The sequence below is a fragment of the Fragaria vesca genome, linkage group LG5 (genome assembly GCF_000184155.1).
Source record: "Fragaria vesca subsp. vesca linkage group LG5, FraVesHawaii_1.0, whole genome shotgun sequence".
In the NCBI taxonomy this organism is placed as follows: domain Eukaryota; kingdom Viridiplantae; phylum Streptophyta; class Magnoliopsida; order Rosales; family Rosaceae; genus Fragaria; species Fragaria vesca.
Genome location: NC_020495.1, coordinates 998,044 through 1,007,214, shown reverse-complemented (window position 1 = coordinate 1,007,214; position 9,171 = coordinate 998,044). Strand labels below are relative to the sequence as shown.

The window sequence follows — 9,171 nt, the reverse complement described above, 5'->3', positions numbered from 1 at the left end:
GTATATTGTAAAAGTATTGGTTATGTGATTTTAACTTTGTCCTTAATTGTTGTCATTTAACTTCCTTGATTTGAGTATCTCCTGAACTATGCTTAATGCAGGAGATTCTTTAATCTTATTTATGTGATTTTTAGTGGAATTCCTGAACTATCATTTTTGCAGGATTCACTTATGATTTTGATTGTTTTGTGAATTATTATGTTTTATTATTTATTCTTTTTTGAATTTTATTGTTTTGAGGCGATTCCTGAACTAAGTTCTAAAGCATGAATTACCGGTCTTATCTTATGTGATGTAGGGTTGAGATTATTTTAAGAGTTACTTATACGAGCTTTTTAGCTTACCGGGTTTGTTGTTTACAACCCGGTGCACCAATTCATGGTGTAGGGGTTAGACCTGCAGGTGATGATCAGCAGGGTTGAGGCGGAAGCATAGTGGCAGGATTTTAGTTTCTTTGCACTTTATTTTATTTTATTATGGCAGTTTGTTTTTAAGCTCATGTGAGCGACTTTTTTTATTACTAGACTTTTGAAGTTGATGTAATTAAAGAGATGTAATGTTTAACTCGGTTGATGAGTTGTTGACACTTACATTTCTAGTATTTGATTTTAGTTTGGAAGTTATTGAGCAGGTTTTGAGATATTAAGATTTGTGAGTTGTATCATGCCTAAATTTTTTTAAAATTTATCCTTCGAAAATTGGGATGTGACATAATACCCTCTTCATATTGTATACCTGATCACTGTTACTGAGTCAATATTGTAGACCTCAGCACTGTTAGTGAATTGCGTTCTTTAACTGTTCTATTTACTCTTTAACTGTTTTTTTTTTTTTTTTTACTCTGAACTTGTGGTCATGCTTCGAATGTGATTGATTACCTTTACATTAGGAAATGACTTGGTGAAAGCTGCATATGCCTTGTATGATCTGAGGAATGGGACAACAGTAACAATAATACATGAAAAGTAGAAACACAGAATCTAAAGCTCTCAACTTCAAAGTTCTGAAGGAAAAACTATCAGAAATAACAACAAATAACTAAACACAACACAAGACTATTGTTTGGATCGATCCACGTACCCGTCAATGTCTTTGAATCGAACATGAGGAGAACTGGAGACTGGAGAAGAGGCAACACTGCGGTTGGCGAAGATCGAGCACAATGGCAAAAAGTCAGTATTGTCCTCAAGAAGCAATTTATTGACGGATACGTATCCGTACGTATCGGACGCGTATCAGGTCCGTATCCGTTTAAATAACCTGATATGCGTCCAATACGTACACATATTCTTAATCTACAAGGCATGGGTTATGCGCTGGTATTGCCGGAAACGTCCGTATACGGTTTTATAAGTCCCGATACGCGTCCGGTACGTGTCCATCAATAAATTTGATCTTGGGGGTAGTATTGACTTTCATCCTGGTGCAGAAACATCAAAAGCGCGCGATGCCTTGAGCTTTCTCACTAGTTGGGGAAGCCACCGATGGCAGCAGACAAGGCTGAAGACGTGGCGATTCCGGCGGCAGCTCGGCGTGGCCGTTACGTCAACAAGAGGGCTCTTAAGAACAAGGCCATCAACGTCACCTTCAACGAGAAAGGTCTGAAATTTGCTTGCTTTGTGATTTTGGTGAATTGGTTCAATGTTGCACACTACCTGTTTGTGTAAATGCCTCGATGAATCTGGCGAGTCTTTATATTGAGAGTCAAAGATTGAAGTTTTGATGAGACATTGTTCTGCGGAAAGCAAAGGAGGCTCCTTTTCGGGTTGCATAACTTGTATGAGGCATTGTTTTCACTTACCCAGAAGAACCAGGAGAAAGTAATGAGGATCATTGCAGTTGCCAGATTTCTTGTTTGTATGGACTACTTCTACTTCTCAAATATAAGTCTGTTCCAACACAGAATCTCATGCCACCACCAAAAGCCATGAAATTTTGTGATACACTAGTTGTTTCCATTCCCTGCATTACACCTTCATTTTAGTACAATACTGGTATCATTTCTAAGTTCTAACTGCTATACTCTAGATTCAGATATATACTGCTGGTACCAACACTGGATCGAGTGGCTGTTGAGTCATTTTACGTGTAACATTGTAATGCCTGTTCAAAGTGCTGGTTGCATTCAGACCATCCTTTATGTCTCATTAGTTGACGAGAAACTAAACCTATAGTTTCTCTCCTTTGTGAGAGCGTACATATACTTATTTTCTCTGTACAATATATGCATAACCAAGTATATGTGATGGCATTTGGAAATGCATCTGCTTAGTTATATAAACTTCAATTCTTATTATTATTTTTTTCCATAAACAGAAAAAAATACTCTGGATTCTTTGACTTCAGATGCCATATACTGTACATATGTATGAGTTGGATCTTGATGGTCGGTCTACTTTTGGCAGTTTTTCCAACAGGTATACCTACTTTTCCAGAATTAGTATACTTTATACTAAATGATTTTGGAGATGCAAGGAAGACATAACATATTATTGTTGAGGTGCAGTCATTGTGCTCCTGTGGCTTTTACATCAGAAGGGACTTTTCGATCCTTTATATGACTGGTGGGAAGATCATTTCTGGGAGGATAGTCCGAGTACCAAGAATACAAGACACAGAATTAATGTAGATCACCGGCATGTTCATGTGCATAAACATCATACGCATGAACCAAGGCACCACAACTATGGCTCTCATCATAAAAGAAAAGGCACTCACCACGATCACAAGCATAGCCACTTTGAAAGAGGCAGTGAGTACCATTACCATCTTCTCCATGTTCACAAGGATAAGCTCAAGCATGGCCGAAGAAAGAGTTCCACTGTTATGCAGAAAGTACGCTGATGATAACACTGGATACCACGGCCATAAAAAACATAGGAGAACAACAAAAGACTATTCAAAGTGACCAGAGTCCAGACCTACAATCAAGAGAGGCAAGAGAAATCAGGTAAGTCTGTTGCATACCAATCTGTTTCCCTTCTATACAGAGATAATGAATGGCACTTGAAAAGTTGAACTGCTACCATCTTCAAATTGTAGACATGGGCATTACTATATCAAGCTCTTTATTCGTTAAGTGAAACTTTCCAATCTCAGCTCCTATTTATATCTCTTGACCTGTTTCCTGTTATTTGTTATGTTTCTATGCTTCCATCCTGTACGCAGTTATCTAGGTAGAAGCACAAAACTTTGTGATCCTGTGCAATAATAGTTATTTCTTGTCTTTCTCTTTTATTGGATTTTTTTTATATAATAAAATTACATAAAACATTTGCCAACATACTAGTCTGGACTTTGAACCTTATTAAATCAACAAAATAAGATTTGAAGTAGTACTGTGCTCCAGAGGCAGCAACCCTCACTGAACAGGAGGCGGTGGCTTTGCCATGGTGTAACCCATGTTAACAGGTACAGTTTAAGTATCTGGAGTTAGTGCTGTTCGCCCTTCCTTGTATCTTTCTGCTGCATTCGGATGTGAAAACCACCTGGAAATTGGATAGTAGGATTTCGTACCATCTTGCCTCCGATCACTTGCCACCTGAAAATTTGCTAGTAAAATATGTTAATTAGTCTCACCTCTTTCCACCCTCATCTCTGTTGCTCTCTGATTGTATTTGGAGGATACTCTTACCTGTACTTTGTGACTAAGAAATGGACGAATACAGCCATATTCACCTTACCAAAGTCTGCTCCTATGCAGGATCTCAACGCCACCACCAAAAGCCATAAAATCTTGGATGCACCACTTTCCTTACCCTTCATTCATTCCATCATTATTCATTATTCAGGGGTAAGAGTAATGACAATTAAGGTTATGATCTAAGTTAGTTTTTATGTACCTCCCATCTCCATGGGTTGAAGGCCAGAGGATCTTCATACTTTTCTGGGTTTAAGTGCTGGGGTTGGAAACAAACCAGAACTGACCAACCTTCTGGGATCGTATATCCTGCACTCACGCCCATACTTATTGTTAATACATAATATATCAGTTGAATTTACTAGAACGATTAAGTTTTCTTAATAAGGAGACAGTACTTACCCTTGAACTGTACCTCTTTTATTGCCTTGCGAAAGATGCCTGGCACTTGACTTGCCAGTCTAACCGTTCATTGATGACCTGTGAGTTCAAATAGTTCATGAGCAGAACAATGCTATAGAAGAGCAGACAGTTAAGTTGTACATCTTTTAATTCCTAAAAAAAAAAAAAAAAAAAATCAACTGCAATGTAAATTTCATTGATTTGTATTCTTCCCGTGGTAAGTCCTGAATTTGCATTTTCCCTTTGTTTTATAATCTTCTCATGTTCTTCCTGTTATGGATTAGTTAGAATTAATAAGAAATAAGAACATTATCTTGTTATGAAATAGAGCGCAATTAAAATGGTTAGAATGAGAGTTCAGAATTCAGACCGTTAATTGCTTTAGCACCAGAGGATGGTCCGAAACAAACTTGAGGAGCAGTGTCATTGCTGTGGAAGTTGTTTCAAAACTTGTATAGAGCAGCATAAACATCAAATCAAAACAAATTTCCTCTGTTAAGACTGTTCCTTCTTTATCAAGTTCTTCAAGGACATAATCGATAAAATCAATAGGTTGCTTTCGAGATGTTGCTCGTCTTTCCTTCAGCATGTCTTTTAGCCTGCTCAATACCCTGTCCCTACCCTGCAGAGAGATTGATGAAGCTCAGAAGCAAGTAATGAACGGATATTTTTTTTTGTTCTATTAGGTGATATCATTTTCTCGTTGATTTTGGGGGTTCAAAAGTGCCCATTAATGTTTGGAAGTGAGCCTGCAAATTGTGTGCCGTAAAATGGGAACTCTTTGCACTAACCTACAGCTACAATAGTCCATCAATAAACTCCTTCATCATCCCTTATTTTTGGTTGTACCATCTGAAGTGAATATAATGCTTGATTTTGAATGCTATCATAGTATCATGTCATGAATGATGGTGCCAAACTACCAACAAAGAATTTATGTGTACCTGTAAACATTTGTGAAAAGCTGTTCCGGGGATATTCAAAGGGATGGCAATCAGTCCATCAGCGAAGGCACTGAAGTTTGCACTTAGGTTATCTGAGGAGTTACTGGAATCATAACTCATGAGTCTCTTTGCAGAGAGGGAAAATATCATCTGCAAATCAAGACCAAATCAATCAAACTTCAAACACCATACATACATGCTGTCTAAACTTTTAAAGAGAACAGCTAGCTGATGAGTAACTAGAACTGAAGAAAGAAAATCCCTAATATTACATCTGCAGCTGCTTCTTTAACATCTGTAGTGTCTTGAAATGACCATTGTTGCATACTTGTGTGTATTGCTTGTTCAATTTCAGGTAGCCCCTTTTTAAGGCTTTCGGGGCCAATGAGGTTTAGCGTCATCCTCTTCAGGTACTTGTATACTAACACATGCACGTTTCCCATTTGTTGTTTGCCAAATATCTTTTGCACAGAATCTGGATACCCACTTTGAAACAATTTATCATCTTGTTGGAACACATACATATTGAGTTCAGGGTCTGTGGACACTATGAATGGTGCTCCCATCAATTGACTCTTGAATATTGGCCCATACCTACACATTGAAAAATGCAGAATTAGATGAATCTATGGTCTGTATAACATAAATATATATACACGGAAAAATTTATGGTGTTTAATCCTAGTTTCATACGTTAATGGTTCAATACCAACTCCCTTAAATTTGCTTACATATTCTACATTTTAAGTCATCTAAAAGTTCAAATAATCTTAAAAAAATTATGTAAATATAAAAAAGAGTTTGGACGCACAAGTCCATGCCAGTACAGATCAAATATTTTCCCTAACATTCTACATTGAATCTGAACTTCTGAACCACACAATCAAACCCCAAATCATCCAAAAACCAGTTCTAAAAATTGAAAACATAACCAACCTGCCGAAAATCAGTTCGAATGATCATGTCAAACTGCCAAGAACTACTAATTAAAATGAAAGAAAAGGATAACAATAAGGAGAAGCATATATAACATAGTAGAAGTAGCTGTTTACTATATTCAAAATCACCTTTCCCTCCTTGTCTTGATGAAAGGTGGAACATCAAAGGAGGAGTTGGGAGCCAGGTACTGTAAGGTCTCGCCTATGAGGGGCCAACCCATCGAACCTGGTGGAAGTTTGCCATTGCATCTGGGATTTCTCCACCTATAAACCCAGTGTGTAATCCCTATAGCAACTAGCGCTACAATGCACACACCCAACATCTAACAGTCTAGCTATCAAGTATCAACTACAGATCGGGAAGATCTTTCACAAACTGATCGATAAAGAACAGATGATTATTGATACATTAATCGAAGAAAAATCTCAACTGAGAAGGAAGTATGCATCTGTGAAGCATCCAGTACTAGACATGGCAGAAGTAACAACTAGCAAAGGAATTTGCGTTCATTTTGGGGTGGTGTATATTTATTTCATGCATGATGAACTTAATTTGGTCTTGCCAGCTGCTTATCCCTTCTTGTTTGTTTCTTTCACTAGAGTTTATACCCGCGACTTGGCGCGGTGTATATTTATAAAGCTAGTTAATGATTTAGTTGATTGATGGAAATGTTTTTAATATGTACTTCATAGAACTTCAATACATTGTATATCACATATCCATATGATTCTAATAATGGAGCTATTACAAAAGCAACAACACTATAACAAAACATCTAGTCTTGTGTCCTACCCAAAATAGTAAATGTCTTGTAACTGCACAAAGTAGAACAACGTATCTGGAGCAGTATGATCGAAAATATAGCTCTAGTTTTGACTGTACAAAATGCTCCTATTTGTTTAACTGTTTTTCACCAAAAACGCAGTCTTAGCTTACTAAGAGTTAGATAAAACACTGCAGACATTTAGTTGTTGGTTCAGCTCCTTGCTTGATGATAATTTTTCCTTGCTTGGGTTCACAATATGTAAAGATAATAAAGATCAATCAATGATTAAAGAATAAATCAGAAATGCATGATCATTCAAGAATTGACTATAAAACTTGAATCTTTTGCAAGTGGTCAATAATAATCGGTGAAATTTTAGAAAACTTGATTTATAGGAAACTAAAGATAGAAAAAAAAAAAAGAAAAAAAAGAGAAGAAGACTAACTCTCACATATAGCAAACTGAAGATCTATTTCATACTACAAAAGGAAAATGAAAAAAAAAAACAAACACACATACACACAGAAAGCAAGTGATTAAGTAACTGAAAAGAATATCTATCTCAAGCTCCTAAAGAGACTTATCTCAAAATATCAAAGATGAGAACCTGACATAAAAACCAAACCAAAAATGAGGAACCAACTCAATTGAAAGTAAACAAAACTAAAACCAAAGATGAGAAACCAAGTAAATTAAAAGTAAACAAAACAAAAACCAAATATATTGCATTAGTATATATAACATGGTACTTCATCACACGATATTTAAATTAACTTAGTACGTTTTGTTAATTAGGAGTTGGTTTGCAACCAGATAATTTCTTTTTGCCAAATCAAAGATGTATGTACTTCAATTAATATTCCGTTGCTAAAAGAGAACAAAAATTGTTTCACCTCAATAATTAAGAAAATAGACTCGCTCAACCTTGGTCTATGATAACACTACCCTATTTTAGATTGACTTCGATAACAATACCCTTTGTGAGATATATGAAAAAAAAATTAAAAAATTGAGACACGGTAACGAAGATAAGAGTTCAAAAATTACTTTCCAACCTACAACATCCTCACTCAACAACAACTAATTATATAGAAGGCAATTATATATCTAGGGTTGATGGCAATTTTGTGGTTTTTTAGAAACAGAGGGCATAAACGGAATCACACCCATCGAAAGTAAGGGCAAAATTATCTGTGCACTATTCATGTGAACAATGCTTATGAACAGTGGACCATCCTTTAGTATATAGGTAAATGTCTTCTTGCCTTTGTCATTTATTCTAAACCAAACTAAAGTCACCGGATAATACAATTGAACCATAAAGACATAGTGGCCCACTTGAAGCGCACTCTCGCGCCTGTTGGGTCGGGCCTCCAGTGGCAACATCAGGCGCGTCATGGAATTGACAGATAATGGCTAACGTAAGCCAGGTGCGCAGGGTCACTTTGCTGGGTCAATACTGACCTAGCATTTAACCCAAAGTGACGTGGGTTCATTTGGGGAGAGGCCTATTTTTATGGGTCGAAACTTGTTTTTTTGGTAGCTGGGTCACTTTGCTTATGTGTAAGTGATCTAGGTTAACCTTTTTAGCAACTGGACATGCTCGAACTATATATATCTAGTCGATGTTTTGCTCCCAGATTCATTCATATATATTATATATATATATATATATATATATATCTAAAGAGGACCTCCTTTAACTCTTAAAGTAAGGATGTTTTTAGTACTAGCATGTATTTTGACAATCAAAGCCACTCATTCCCTAGTTACTCACCCACATATGAATCCTACAAAAAATTAGCGAAAATGAAAAACGTTTAACCATTGACTAGCACAATATTCGTTTTAATTTTATCTAACGGCCTACAATTGTTTACATCAATTTGAATGACCAAATGGTTATGGAATTAGTTGAAATTTTGTAGACATGTTTCTTGCATATGGATTTAGAAGATCAACTGTTGAGATCATTAAAATAAGTCATCTACTAATGTAAAATAGAAATACTCAAATTCTTAAAGTAAGGAGGCCCTTTTTCGATCCTCCCTAAATATATATATATACAGGCCGGATGTGGAGCGGACGTCCGCACCGGCCTTAAAGTGCGGACGTCCGTCCGTTCTTCACCCTCCGGCGCCGGCGACGGCGCGCCTCCACCCCAGAAGACTCCAACAGCGTCCCCGACTACTTTCCCTCCCCGGCGAGTCCGTTCTTTTCCAGTTTTCCGGCGAGATCACCTAAAACCTCAAACAAAATCGATCTCGCCGGAAAATTGGAAAAAAACGGACTCGCCGGGGAGGGAAAGTGGTCAGGGACGCTGCTGGAGTCTTCTGGGGTGGAGGCACGCCGTTGCCAGTGCCGGAGGGGTGGAGAACGGACGGGACGTCCACACTTTAAGCCGAGTGCGGACGTCCACACTTTAAGCCGAGTGTGGACGTCCGCTTCACATCCCTGCTTTATATATGTATGTATATATA

General features: G+C 37.3%; 1 pseudogene across 1 annotated transcript in view; it reads right to left on the bottom strand.

The window, feature by feature from the left end:
• Positions 1-6,512, bottom strand: part of LOC101299483 — a 14,751-nt pseudogene extending 8,239 nt beyond the window's left edge. The window contains exons 1-8 of the transcript XR_184790.1: positions 6,054-6,512; positions 5,259-5,580; positions 4,987-5,136; positions 4,413-4,664; positions 4,217-4,312; positions 4,043-4,116; positions 3,843-3,949; positions 1,875-1,962 (exon numbers count right to left, since the gene is read on the bottom strand). The product of XR_184790.1 is annotated as a cytochrome P450 87A3-like (transcript). The remainder of the gene's footprint in view (positions 1-1,874; positions 1,963-3,842; positions 3,950-4,042; positions 4,117-4,216; positions 4,313-4,412; positions 4,665-4,986; positions 5,137-5,258; positions 5,581-6,053) is intronic.
• Positions 6,513-9,171: the final 2,659 nt, after the last annotated feature.